General features: G+C 31.6%; 1 long non-coding RNA gene across 3 annotated transcripts; it reads right to left on the bottom strand.

The window, feature by feature from the left end:
• Positions 1–10,950: 10,950 nt before the first annotated feature.
• LOC143563151 (uncharacterized) lies at positions 10,951–14,227 on the bottom strand. 3 transcript variants are annotated; one of them, XR_013140612.1, is made up of 4 exons: positions 13,922–14,227; positions 11,970–12,106; positions 11,770–11,894; positions 10,951–11,676 (listed from the first exon to the last, which is right to left on the bottom strand). It is a non-coding gene; the product is annotated as an uncharacterized LOC143563151 (long non-coding RNA). The 3 variants fall into 3 exon arrangements; XR_013140610.1 differs by having other exon boundaries at positions 10,951–11,237; positions 11,467–12,106; XR_013140611.1 differs by having other exon boundaries at positions 11,770–12,106.
• Between the last annotated feature and the right edge of the window lie 1,688 nt (positions 14,228–15,915).

Below are 15,915 nucleotides of genomic sequence, written 5' to 3'. Positions count from 1 at the left end.
TTAAAATTTCGTTCACCCATTTTACTTTATTATAAACTTACATGTTCGTAACATTTAATTGTTTATTCATCTCAATGTCGTCGCTAGTTACGTTGAATATTATTCAAAGATTTACAATCGTTAAACTTTTTATATTTTGATATATAACAGTTTCGCTTATCTAATCTATTCTCGAACCCAATGCACTATCAAATTTACATGTTCATATTTCGTTGGATAAATGCTACGTTTACCTACCACATTATTCTCGATCTCAGTATTTCAATTACATGTTACGATGGTTATAATTCTAAATGTTTCGTTCTTTAATTTCATTACCTCGTTTATTTCGTTTTCAACATCGTTCACTTGGTTTAGACACAATGATTCTATTTACTTGACTTAGTGTTTTAACGTTGTCCTTGGCCTGAACGGTCTATTAATGTGTTTTGTAATGTTTTTACCCTTTTTAATTCATTATTTTTTTGAAGTTCTATATGAGAATTTTTTTTTCTTTATCTAATGTCTATGTCTTAAAACCACACAATAAAGCAAGTTATATGGACCATCCGACGATAGAGGTAATTACGGGTCGACACGTAATTATCATGGTCCTCGTACGGAAAATATAATAGGTTGTGTGAAATAACTCGGAACTTGGAATGATTTTTGGAGAACGGGGCAAATACAATATGATAAGGGCATGGTGGATACGCCGCTTGATCCAATATGATAACTAGGCTTGATCCAAGATTTAGAAAAATCAAAGTGTTCATCTTGGATATCCATGATCATAATGATTCTTAAAACCAAAATATAATATTTTTATGATAAAAGTAACATGATCATGAATAACAACTTATAAACAAGTATGAACATTCAAGATAAAATCAAAACAAAAGCTATAAAATGCTTGAAATGGTAACAACTTACTTGTTAGTGCTCCAAGATGAACACTTTGATTTTTCTAAATCTTGGATCAAGCCTAGTTATTTTACAAGAACAAACATGAATATATATTTATCTAAATCTTATGATTCGTTGATCATCATAACTTATAAACTTTCTTTAAATAAGATTATTTATAAAAATTTCTTTTATTTAAAATATTTTACAATAGATATAACATACTTCATATCTTTGAATTAATAATTGAGTAAATTACTTATTGTTTATTTTATTTCAACATAACTACTATTTATGAGAATTAATTAAATAATTATGTACTTGGAAACAAATGTTTAATCATAAATTGTTATTAATATTATTATTTAATCTTATATTAATAAGTTTTAATTATATGTCTACAAATCATTCTTCAACTAATAAACATCAAATGATTTATATAAACTTTATTAATTTTTGTTAAACTCATCAAAAATCCCCAAGTCCCCATTTACCATAAGTTAATTAACTTTATAATTCCGGTTACTAGTCCTTGATTTTTTTTGTATCTTCGTTATTATTTATAGTTTCGTGAGATCCAATTGCTTCGTTTGTTAACTCGCTTTCGGTTATTTTTTCAAGTCGTCTCCAATAAAAGGTGGGTTTCTCACGCCCCCTTTTTAACGCTTTCATACATTTTGGGGGTAGCATATATATCCTATCAAAAAGAAAATTTCGTTTATTCATTATTCACAAACTACAATTCGTTACATGGACTTGTGTGTTTATATGCTTACTTGCTCAAAGATTAAGTGCTCATGGTTTCCTCGTTAAGTATGATCATACGCCCCCCTATGCACTCAGGACCTCGATGTTATGAGTGGAATAGGGACCCCCGATCCGAGTATGTTGGTTTTTACCAACAGAAAAGACACTTACTTGCGCTATTATCCGAGTACGTTGGTGCACAATCCCAACTGGAAAGAACTTTATTTGCTTTTCACAAGTTTTCATGGAATTGTAGATTTTTATGTACTTATATCAAAACTTGTGTGAACTCACCAACTATTCATATAGTTGACCTTTATTTTATATATATGCTACAGGTACCTTATGTAGAGTATGCTGTCGTGACAAAGACACTAGAACTTAGGTTATATTAATAAATGGACAAGTGTTAATTGTTCTTGTATTTCCCTTGTATTTCTTGTTGTAAACTTGTGTACTTGATGCTTAAATTAATTAATGATAATATTGTCACTTAATAGTGTCACATGTGTTTTGATCAATCTGTACGTCACACTCAGGCGTTTCTGCTTTAGCCGGGGTGTTACAATTAAGCTTATCAGAAGCTAACTCAAATCTTTCAACAACTATTTTTCTTTGAGCCAAATCTAATTCTAGCTTCTCAGTTTTAGCATTTAATTCAACTACACATCTTTCATGTTGTTTAGCTAGTTTATCATATTGGAAAAGTTTTTCATTGAGTTTAGCCATATCATTATTGTGAGTTTTAATCCTATTGGTGACAATCTTTTCAGCCTTCTTGTAATCACCGTTCTGACATTTAAGGCTAAAATTTTCACCTATCAGGGCAGCATTATGAGTTATATAGTTCTCTGTTTTATTTATACAAGTTTGAGAGCAGAAGTGTGTGTGTGCCTCGGGAAGGATAAGACTTTCTTGCCTGCTTCCACCTACAACACTTGTCCCAGCTTTATTTTCTTTTGATTGATTGTTTATTCAAAGGTTGTCATCCATTATTTCAAAACACTTTATGGTAGAAGTCAACTCTGAGAATGTTATGGTATTAAGATTTGTGGTTCTCTTGATGGTAACCACACTTATGTTCCATACGTAAGGCAGTGAATCCAACAACTTCATGTTGATCTTAGACAACTCATGGATGATACCGGACTTCTCATTTTAGTGACGAGTGGTTCATATCCGTTGATGAGAGAGGCAACTGATTCTCCTTGAATATGTTTAAACATGTTTAATTCTCCTTTTAAAGTGTCCCTTTGGCCTTCCCTCATATTCAGACTTCCTTCAAGCTTAAAATTGTAATACATCTTTTTTTAACAAAAGACTTTTTTTTTAAGAAAACACTAACTAATAATAATTTTGTTTTTTAAGAAAACACTAAATAAAAACAAAAGACCAAGTTTTTTTTTGGTCAATGGTCAACGAGTCAAAGTCAACGGGTTAAAGTCAAACTCGATTAGTTTGAGTTCGATTAGTTTTAGTTTCGATTAGTTTGATTCAAACTCGATTCAATTAGTTTGAGTTAAATTTAAACTCGATTACTTTGAGTCAAACACAAACTCTATTACTTTGAGTCAAACTCAAACTCGACTACTTAGAGTTAAACTCAAACTCGATTACTTTGAGTCAAACTCAAATTTGATTACTTTGAGTCAAACTCAAACTCGATTACTTTGACTGAAACTCGATTACTTTGACGTAAACTCAAACTCGATTAGTTTAAGTCAAAGTCAAACTCGATCACAATTTTTTTTTGGTGGATAACACCCAAACTAACAATAAAGTCTAAAGAACTTTAGTCTGGAAACCACTAGATTGGTTTAGATCTAAGTTTTTAAACTAAATCTGAACCCGGACACGAAAACCAAAAAACACCAAAAACTTAGATTTAATGATTTTCGAGTATCTCTAGGATGTAAAGCACTTCAAAAGTAATGGGTAACACGAAGAAAAACCTCAAATCTACCAAAAACTAAAGCTTAAAACCCAAAAAGTCTGATTTGAAAATCACAAAAGTTGAGCCGAAAGCTCTAATACCACTTGTAGGTCCTCTTTTGATGGATCTAACAACTTTACTCGGATCAATCCGTGTTGTTAGCTAGCGGAAATTAACAACTACACTCAGATCTCGGATCTTAGTTTGTATGAAAAGAAAGAAAGATAAAGTGAGGTAGAGAGAGAAAGTTCTCTTTTTTCCAAGTGGGTTTTTATTTCAAATGAGTTGTGAAGAGTTATGGACAAATGGGGTAAAGGTGACCTTTTATATGGCCCCCCATTTCTCCTTGTTTACATAACATGGATACAAAATAAACGTACTAAGGTACGTAATACACCGACTATAAGCTAATATAAAGACATACACAATCCTAATACTAATATAGAATATTATCCCTACATACTTGAATGAATTTTGATGTATCACTTATGTCCAAAGGTGATGTGTTACATCTACCCCTCATTCAAGTCTAATTGCAAAGCTTTGTTAATTTTGCTTACATGATTTAAATGTTTCATTTCTGCCCAAATGTGATATGATATATATATATATATATATATATATATATATCAAGCAAAGTTAACTCGTGCATAATTAATATAATTGTCTCACTTATGCCCAAAGGTGATGTGTTACAATTGCTTTGCACACATATACTTAAATAAATTTTAATTCTGCCCAAATGTGATTTATTTTTTGTTTAAGTAGAACTTTTAATTATAGTCCATTAGTTTGATGTTAATAATAGGCATATCACATCTTCAATAAAATATAATGATCCTCACATTAATGATCCTGCATTAATCTAATTATCATAAATTTTAATATTTATTATTTTAATATCTCATAACATTACTCCTTATAATTTTCTTCTATAATTAATTATCTCATTCAAATCATCCACTCTAATCTCAAACCCAAATATGTCTTGCTTCATAAAGAATTTCATTAACTTTGTAGTTTTTCTCGTTTTTTGATTATTCTCAAGACATGATCATCTCGTTGCTCCTAATAATAGTAATAAAGAAGAAACCTAAAGCATGAAAAATGGGATGAGTCAAACATAATGTCTTATGATAATCAATAAACTCATGCTATCAAATAGAGTTATTATGGATTTAGTTTTTCCTAAAAGTAATCTAATATCTATAAAATAATTAAAATAACTTCTAAGATGCATGTGTTCCTTGAAAATTCTAAATATTAGGTTAAATGACATTACTAAATACATCAAAATTTACAATATCATGACCCATAAAATTAAGGGCTCACACATGAAAATAAGTACAATTTTCTAGTACATACTAAAATTTTCAATAGTACAATTTGGTACCTTAAGAATAAACTATAGCACTCATAAGTACAAAAGAAAAATGAGTGTGTTGATCATCAACATATGTACAAGAAAATAAAATGTTTGGTACTGGAAAAATAAGATGTTATTCAACTCATTACCACTAAAACCTAAAAGAGGATAATTCTAAGGTTCATGGACAAAATACAAGTATTACTTCCATCTTTAAGTCCTCTAAGGAGGAGTCTCATTGCAAACATATGTCATTAGATTAGGCATAAGCAACACAACTATCCATAATTAAAAAAGAACAACCAGCTAAAATTGATAGTTGTGTAATATTAATGATATTTTAGTATGTTAATCCTAATATTCCTATTAACACATGACTGGTTGAGTCTACTTCTATATGTTTACCCGAAATCAACAAATAACTAACATGAGAGTTAGTGACAGATTTAAATGTTAAGGTTATTAGAATCATGAAAAACCGTCTTCTAATTACGCTTTAGGATACCTTAAATATTGTGGAGATAAAACAGAATTTAGTATCAATACTTAAGCTACATTTTGACAGTTATGAGGTTTGCATAGCCAACATAGAGTCACTTTTACCTTAAACTCTCATATTATTTGTTATCAATATTTTAAACATTTTTAAAATAGAACTAGATGATACTATATACTTTCACAACTTTTGTTATCATGCAAAGAAAAATTTAACAAAAGACAAATGAGACCTGTAAAATTCATCAATTAAAACCAGATTTCATGAGAAATAATGACATGGTTGATGAGAGTGAATTTCATAATCTCATTCTTAGTGATTTTAAATCATGTGTTAGATGCCCTAAACATTACTTGGCTAAAAAAATAAGCATGGGTCCACAAGAAGTTATATTTCGCTTACATCCGTGAAACTTATTCAAACGAAATATTCAGACATGATTCTTTATCATAAAAGGCTATTTACTTGTATCTAATATGTCTTCTATGGTCCATGGTCTTAAAGAGATCCATTCATATATACTTAATACGATTTCTTCTAAATATGTCCCTAAGTTTATTATGACATATGGACGTTAATAAAATCAAATCAAGTCTAACTATATATGACAGATTCCCACGTCACACACATCATTGAAACTTCTCTTGTATTTTTCCTAGAGATATTAAAAAACAGTGGGAGCCTTAAGTGTCTCAATCATAACTTATAAGATTTGCAAGAAGTGGGGGAGTGAAAACATGATATTATCTCAATAACACCTTTTGTACAAGACACTGCTTCATCGTAACACTATTTCATTAAAACTTATCTCTTTAGAATTTACTACTACTCTTATAAAAGTTTCATTGTTTCTTAAATGTGGGCATGCACTGACTTCTTACTTAAATAATCCTCACAAGATAAACTATGACGACTTACATAATTAACTTGTTTCTATGATAGAATCTATTAGTCTTTAAATATTGACCATAAGTATGCAAATTTCTTAAAGGCTTTTAAGGTTAGTGGAAGTAGTATAAAGTCATTATAATGACTTGACAAAAGTACAAGAGGCAGGAGGGAGAGTGTCATTAAATTTTGCTCCATAATTAACTCTTTTTACACCTCTTGTACACCATACTGTACCAACTCTTACACACTTAGAATCCTGATAATGATAGCAACCTAACAAGAGATAATTCATAAAACGAAAACTTCTAATAAACACAATAATCAACTCAGGAGGTCATCTAGGTTTTATAACCAACTAACTTTGATGATTATGTAACCTCCTTAACTAAGTTTAAATGGATGTTGGATAGTTTAGTGATCATACATCTTCTAATTCAACCATTAATATCAGTCAATCTTTAAAATGGAATAAAGCTATTATTAGCAAAATTAACTCCATAAGTCAGAACAACATTTGAGATTTGGTTGAATTACCTAAGAGTGTTCATAACTAAACTAGATCCGAATAAAAAAGGTTGAGGCAATAAGAAGCACGACTGATTGTTAAATGTTATATTCAAGGAGAAACCAATTATCAAAGAATCTTCTTACCTATATTACAAAAGATTTCTTTAAGGATCATTATTGTTCAAGTAGCTTATAATAGTTAAGAGATACATTAGATGAACATTAAAACAAACTTTCAACCAGCTTACATATTTATATGTTCATAAAACAAACCTAAAAGTTATAAATTGAAGGTTAAAGAACATTTAGTCTGTAAGTTAATAAAATCCCATATATGGGTTAATGCAAACATCAAAATGTGATGAAATCTTTATACAATTATTTTCATCAAAAACCAAGTGGATTAATGTACCTACCTCAAAATGAGTGGGAGCAACTAAAAAAACTTGTCCTTATATGGATGACATTCTTCTGGCAAGTATATGTTACATAAGTCAAAGCAGTGTGCGCACATACTTCGATATGATAGATTTCAGAGAAATCCCTTACCCAATAGATATCATAACATTCTGAGATAGACCTAAAGGGGCATTAGTTTTGTTCTATAATTTTTACCTTAAATGGGTCTTTACACATGTAGCAAACAATATTGCTCTATTTTAGAGGATAATAGGATCATTGAGATTATTACATTATGCTTCATTAAGTAGAAGTCTTATGTGGGTTCAAGTCTATACTCGTTCAGATATTACTCAAAATTGCAACACACTAGATATGTCTAGATTATGTGAAACATCTAAAAGAGTATTAAAATATCTTTAAAAGAAACAAAAGACTATAAATTAAAAGAATAAGTGAGAATTCAAACCGGTAGATTACTCTAAATTTTGTCATATTCAGAGATAAGAAAATCTAATTTTTAGGAGATATTCATATGTCAGAAGATAAATCTATCTCATGGAGGACTTATAATGAACTGATAACAACAATTTAAGACATAATGACATAATATGTTGATTAATTACAACGATGTTGTCAATAAATGTTGTTGAATATGTATTAGTGGACTCATAAGTTTTATTAAACTCCACATAAATTATATATTGAAGACTTATTGCGATAAAGTTAGCTACCATGTTTTCTCAAACAGTAACAGTTTGAGAGGTGTTGCATTAAATTTGATATGAAAATAATTATTCGTTTATGAACGAATTGAGGAATCTAAATTTCCATGTCGAATACATACATGATATGCTTAAGGATCATATAACTAAAAGTCTATTACCCATAAGTATTATGAAGGCGCTTATAATCATGAGGGGTTTATTGATGACCATGTACAATTGCATATCGTACTATGAATGATTAACCATTAGTTTTCCTCGTCAGTTTAGATTTTGTTTGTCTCTTAATATTTTCTGCATGCATAATGACATATAGACAAATTATTATACAAATCAAATGTTTGAAGGGCTTACTTGAAAATTTTGATCATAACTACTTAGGTTTAATGGGGGTCTTGAGCTAATGTTCAATTTAATGACTATATTTCTCTGCTACAGTTTGAGTTTAAAGCTAAAATGAGTATTAACTTTTTATTAGACTAATCTAATACTTATAATAAATGAGTATTCGACCAATTGGGAGAATGTAAGAATAAATAATATATATATATATATATATATATAGCCATCATTATCATTTATATAATATTATATCAAAATATTAATTATATCTTATTAAATATTAGTTTAGTGATTGTTGGTGTGCCATATTACCTTTAATTAACTAATAAAGGATTTTCCCTTAAGTGTATATAAAGAGATATAATTATTAACATCATAACCTAATCTTACACACATACAATTTTGTGTGCCTCCTCTCTCCTAAACCGGGTTCCTCTCAAGAACCCTAACATCATCCTTAACTATACATCCTAAAGGGGAACTCGATCAAGCTGACAATTATGTCATCTACATTATTCTCCGATGCGGTTGCTACTCTTCATGCTATAAACAGATACACATATAATTATAGGTTTATCATACTATTTATGTTTTCCATTATCACCATGAGGAATTGATCAACATATGGTCGTACACACTTTAAGATTGAAAAATGTATAAAACTCAGACGAGATCAATATGCATATCAGGGTTTGGTAGCTGCCTTTGTAGTTACCAAATGGAATTTTAAATATTCACTAAAATATACCAACTCAATATGTAAACGTGACAAAAATCCAACACAAATCATGGGCGCCCCTTGGACCTTGACACTGCCTCCTCGGAACCCTTGTTTGTAATAAACCCAAACAAGTGTGCACTCTCGCACCCTAACTTGTTTAATGTATATATTTGCATTGGTCAACAAGTTAATCAAGTTACACTAAAATATCTAACATAATGGATGTGAAAAGTAGAGGATATCGATAAACTCATACTGACATAAATCCGTTCTGACAAACCTTTTAGACCCTCGAGTTACCATACTTAATCTAAGTACAATCTCCCCTAATTATAAGAAGAAAAAGAAAGAAAGAACATGGGACACAATGAAGGGTTGAAGAAAAAGAAAGAAAGAACATGGGACACAATGAAGGGTTGAAGCACAATAGATTTGATCAAGTTGAATAATAATTCAATTATTGTTACGTTCGTCAAATCAGAGCCTCCAATGCGCCATTCACGTTGCTTTCCGGAGACTTGGCCACTTGGGTGGCGAATGGTTGGTCAAAAGACGGTGGAAAGAGATATCAACATCTAAGAGCATTCTCATATGTTGAATATTTTTAACATGGAAATTGAATTCTAATAGAATAACAATGACTTTATTGCATAATTATTTTTTCTTCATTTCATACTCTTGTAAACGAAAGTATATTTTTGTACCGAAACAAATTATCCCTATGTGTGTTAAACCAACAAGCATTATTGGCAGTTGGCTCACGTCTTATGCTGGGATCTTAGCATGAATTCTTTAAGGGGGTGTTTGGTACAGAGAATGGAAATGGAGAGAAAAAAGAAATGGAAATGGAATTGTAGAGAAAGAGAATTGGTATGGAGAATGAGAATCATTTCTCTTGTTTGGTACACGAACAAATTGAGAATCATATAACCACTGCATGAGAAAATTGATCACAAACAAATGCATTGGATAATAATAATAATAATAATAATAATAATAATAATACAATGGAAATGTGAATATACATTTTGATTTTGACTAAACATATCACGTAAATGGGTATTAACCTTTAATAGAATCATCAAAAAGGTCGCTACAAATTGTTTTACATTCAATCAATATACGTAATGTGTTTCAAGATTACGCCAATAGCACATATCGTGGCAAGTGTTGAGTCAAGTATGACATGTGTAAATGTGTTAAAGCATTCACATCCCATCCTTTAAATTTATGTGTGGAGAGTATGTAAATTATAGGGTAAGGTTTTGAGTGGTTATGAGTGTAAATTATAGAGTGGAGAGAAAAATGTAATGATTTTTTGTAAATTTGGGGAAACATTTGGGGAACATTGTTTGCCCCTATTTATTCTTTAATATTTGTTGGATTGGTTGTGAGTAGAGGAGAGAGAAAACTGTAATGATAAATGTATAAAAAATATTATTTAATTAAACAGAAGAGAGAAATGTAGTGTTTTTTAGTGTAATTATAAAGATAGAGATGGGGAACGGGTTGAGAATGCTCTTATAACAAAAAAAAACATGTCTAATTTTCTAGTTGGTTTTTCTTTTATCCCATTATAAGTGTCCACATTTCCTTTTTTATTTGTTCCATTACAAGTGTTCATTTTCAAAATTTATTAACCAGTTTTCAAGTTTACCCTTAAACACACACAACTAAAATTAATAAACAATATTGATGGACCCACTTTTTAAAAGCATTATTGTCATTTGATAAGAAAAAAAAGTAATCATTTAATCCATCTTAAACTTTGTGTTTTTCAAACCTGGACAATTATAATGGGACGAATGAAGTAAGATTTTATAGTGATCAACTGATCATATTGGTTTATTCTAAAAAAATACATGCATCAATAGCTATTTTGGTAATATAGTTAGTAAAAATGACTATATGTACGCGTGATTTAGCTTGTAAAGTTTTTGGGTGTCATGAATATTTAAGTTAAAAGGAAGTATGTATGTATACTTACTAAGTTCCAACAATTCTACTTGATTGACCTTGAGTTTCTTCGGGATTAAACATTCTTGCCATACCAAAATCTGCAATTTTAGGATTCATTTCGCTATCTAACAAAACATTACTAGCTTTCATATCACGATGAATTATCTTTAGACGTGAGTCCTCATGAAGATATAGGAGTCCCTTTGCAATGCCCTTGATGATCTTGTATCGTTTTTGCCAATCAAGAAGTGCACGCTTAGTTGAATCTACAACCACCAGCGTAGGATTGAGAAGTATATATGCATCAGTTCAATATACAATACCACAAAGCCTACCTAAAAAATGTGCTATATTTAACAGCTTTTTTTATGGCATGAAAATATTTGTGATTTTTTTAATAAAATTACCAAAGTCTTGCATTTATATCTAGTTGTGATCTATATTTTAGGCCTAGTTAAACGTGGCGTTGAAGGATATTCATTCATAAGAACTTACCAAATATAAATTGATCAAGACTTGCATTTGGCAAAACTCGTAGATGAGAAGTCGTTCACTTCCTTCTAAGCTAAAACCAAGCAATCTAACCAAATTACGATGTTGAAGTTTTGCAACCAACAAAACCTCATTCTTGAATTCTACGTCACCTTACCCAGAATCTCTTGCTAGCCTTTTTACTGCTATTTCACGTCCGTCTTCAAGCATACCCTAAATACCATATAAAATATAGGATATCATTCAACTATACAACATCAAATTCTAGTTTTGGCACATAACTCTAGCAATCAGTATGTTTACTACCTTGTAAACAGCTCCAAATCCACCTTGTCCAAGCTTATTATTTTCAGAGAAATTATTTGTTGATGCTCTTACTACATCAAAGTTGTATTTCAAAGATTCAATGCTACCAATATCCGAGGTTTCATCTGTGTGGAGAGTAGTTTTTAGCGGTGACATAACTCTATTAGTCGCTAATTAATAACGCCAGCCATGAATCTTACCATCAACATATGTCGGTGGCGTGGGCTTTTGCTTCTTCCTCAATTTTAAGAGATACAAACTAAAACAATTATTATGACACCAACTGTCACAATAGCAATTGCTATTATCAATGATCTTGGCACATTCGAACTTTTACCTACAAGAAGACAAAAGTGTTTTCAAATATATTTGTGTTTTAATGTTAAAAAAAGTATGTAAAAAGTCCACGTTTGCCAAAAAAAAAAATTACAAATTACACATATGGCAATATCAAATATATAGACAGGAGAAGAAATATTAAGTAATATTAGAGGTGGCAAATGGATTGGGTTGGATCGAACGAGTCATGGGTTGAAATGAGTTATGGGTCAAAATGAGTATGAGTCAAAATGAGTTTGGATCAAAACGAGTCAATTAAAAAAATGGTTGTTTTGGTTTGGGTCAAAATAGGTTAGGGTCAAACCGGGTTTTTTTTTTTTTTTTTTTTTTTGTGAACGAGAATAACGGCGGAAATATTTTAGTTTTTTTAGATTTTTCGATTTTTACTTATATTTTAAGTTATGATTTTTTTAATTAATTTTTTTAGGGGTTTTTTATTAACATCAAAAACCATCAAAAAAATATTCAAAAATAATAATAAAAAAATTATAACTCAAAATATAAATCATAAACAAAAAAAGTAAAAATACTAAAATGTTTCATACGTTGTCCTCGTTTCATAAAAAAAACCATCTAGAATCGAACCGAAACCGAAAGAATCGACGAAAATGAAACAAAGAAACAAAAAAGCCAAAACCGGACCACATCAATCGAAATCGAAAAAATCAATCAAAATGAAACTAAAAGAATTCAAATCGAACAAAAACAAAACTGAAAAAACGAACAAAAAGGAGTCCGAAATCGACCAGAAAGAAACAAAAGAAACTAAAACCCAACACGTCACGGGTGAAAACTCGTGTTGACTTGAAACCTGAACCGAACCCGTTCTGATCTGAAACCCGCTTCGTGCCGAAACCTGTCTTGTACGAAAACCCGTTCCGATTCGAAACATGTCACATTTCCTTAGGACACTAACCCACATCGACCCATTTCTTTGAACTTATCGACCCATTTTGACCCGAAAACAAAAGGATGGAATTTCAAATGACTCATTTTGACCCATTTATTTAAAACCTTTTACCCAAACCAACTCATTTAACTTTTAAAACAACTCAAATTGACTCATTTGAAAGGGTTTGGGTCAAGATTGCCACCCTTAGTAATATATTAAACATTGATTGAATCAAATGCATCACTACCAGTTAATAATAAAGTCCAAATAGTTCAAATCAACGAGGATCAACAATAGTTTAGGGGTGAATCTGTCATTTTTTAAAGTTGCTTGAAGTGTTCAAAATACTTTCATTTGTCAATTTTCTGGAACTACATGGACTAGTTGTGACAAGGTGAAAGATAGTTTGTTAGCTTCTCATTAACCGCCAAATTGGGAATTAGGGCTTATAACTATTGATAGATTTGAATGTATTGTTTAACGATTTGATTCTCAATTTCCTTTGTAACCTGTTTCAATTCCCAATCGCTCACAATAATTATTGATTTGATCGTTTCAATTTTGTTGTTCTCGGTGTTAATTCGTAACATAACTCAAAAACAAATTAAAAACCTCCATTAGTTGCTGCTCATTAAGGATTAGGATAGTGAGAGTGTTTTGCTTCATATCGACCACACTAACTCGGGTTACTAAAATAAGATAGGCATCCATGATAATTTTTACAAAAAAAAAAAAATAGTTAAACTTATGCCATCATTGATGAATCTAAATATAATAGGTGTTGTTAAACGTATCATTCATTTTCTCACATACTTGGGGGTGGGCTCCATCATTTTCTTTCTCACAAAGGGAGTGTATGTTAAGCAAAGTAAAGAGTACGTGGTACAAATAGACACACCTAATATTCAATATATTTCATACCTAATAGTGTTGGTGATAAACCCGGCGGAGTTGGCTGCAACATTGGCGGTGGTGGTGCGGGGATGACCATAGTACTCCCGTTATAAAAACGATGAGTGTCGTAACTATATCTACACATCGGTAGAAAACACGTCCCCTCGATTTTCCCACTAGACCCACTAGTCACATACTTATCGTATGCATTCTCCACGCACTCGCGACATTGCGCCCCAGATAAGTCCGGAGTACACTCACAAGCCCATAAATCGTCATGAAATCCAACCCTTTTGACGTGTTCCCAGTGGCAAACTTCTGTAATGAGTCTCCAGCCGCAGTCGCATCTATCTTGTTCATCAACTCGTCAAGAGCCCCCACGAACCGATCCCTGTCCAACACGCTAATTCCGTTCACCACAATCTTGGTACCCTCCATGTTAATATTCCATAAAATGACATCCGCGTTGGAGTACTTCAACAAACACCTACCATAGTATCCTACTGCTTGCTTTTGGTTAGGACAGACTTTTGGCAACATGATGGTGGAGTCATTTAGACAACTCTGGCTCCATGTCTCCTTGGCATAGGGCGGCGGAGTTGACTCTGTCGCCGCCCTGGCCGGTGGAGAGGTTCCGAAGCCGGAGTTGGTGGTATGGAGGTTGGATAAGGTGGTTTTGAGGTTTCTTTGGTATGGACCGTTTGTGGTGTAATTACCATTGTCTCCACAAACGTAGGCTCTAAAATCTGGTTGAGCTAACGTGATATTGGTAACGTTGATTAAGACTAAATATATAAAAGTAAGGATGAACATGTTTTGTTGTGGCGGGTGATCAATTGAGTAGAGATGATAATGAATGTAGTGGTGGCATCGATCAATATATAGTTTCATCTCGGGTAAATTTCGATCTATCCATGTGTATGGTGTAAACGACCAGATGTTCCAAGTCATTGGCATTACCTTAAATATACAATTGTCATACGTTACTTTCTTCCTACATTAGATATTCAAAATTGCAGTCTGTTAATGCAATCTTACAATACTAATAAACAAAAATAATGATGTCTAGGTGTCCTAACCATATTCATTCCTATATAAAAATTCCATACTAATCTTCTAATCTCTCTTCTCCTTAATCCATGCTATCCATGGGTCATTGATGAAAATGGTTTGACCCATGAGTTGCATCTCAAGAAATAATGCATACATTAATGACTATCTTACAATACTAATAAACAAAAATAATGATGTCTAGGTGTCCTAACCATATTCATTCCTAGATTAAAATTCCATACTAATCTTCTAATCTCTCTTCTCCTTAATCCATGCTATCCATGGCTCATTGGTGAAAATGGTTTGACCCATGAGTTACATCTCAAGAAATAATGCGTACATTAATGACTATTTACAATAATATAAAACCTAAAACATAATTTTGCTCAACACTACGTGAATATCGACCTTCGGCCACACATGTGGTCTGGGCGATTTGCCACACTTCGGCTTAAATGTGTGGCTAAAAGGTCTTTGACCATGTTTGAAAACCTTCCAGAATGTTTTGGCCACACATATTATTCTTCATGTGACAATTCTATACCTACTCAGGTACTTTTTGCCACACCTTTAAAAAAAACTGTGACAAAAACTAGCCATATTATAAAAACGTGTGGCGAAATGTGACCTACAGTCATAGTTTGTTTGATCTTTGATACATGTGACCAAAAACACATGCATTAGCCACAAACTGTGACATTTAACTAGCCACATGTTTTGATAGTGTGGCAAAACGTGACAAACGGCTACTGTATTGATAAGAGATGTGTCTAAAAGGTAAAAGATATAGCCACTTATATTACGTTGTGTGACCTAATGTCACATTTTCTAGCCACATTTTTAATAAAGTGTCGAAATATGACGAACAACCATTGTATTTATTAGTAATGTGGCTAAAACAATTAAAATATATGGCCACTTATACGAGGTTGTGTGACCAAAGAGTAGTTTACTTTTATTTTTCCTAA

The sequence above is a fragment of the Bidens hawaiensis genome, unplaced genomic scaffold, assembly GCF_021521415.1.
Source record: "Bidens hawaiensis isolate Kalapana, Puna unplaced genomic scaffold, B.hawaiensis_p1.1 tig00021325_1, whole genome shotgun sequence".
In the NCBI taxonomy this organism is placed as follows: domain Eukaryota; kingdom Viridiplantae; phylum Streptophyta; class Magnoliopsida; order Asterales; family Asteraceae; genus Bidens; species Bidens hawaiensis.
The sequence above is the reverse complement of the archived record's forward strand: the minus strand, read 5'-3'. Positions and strand labels throughout refer to the sequence as shown.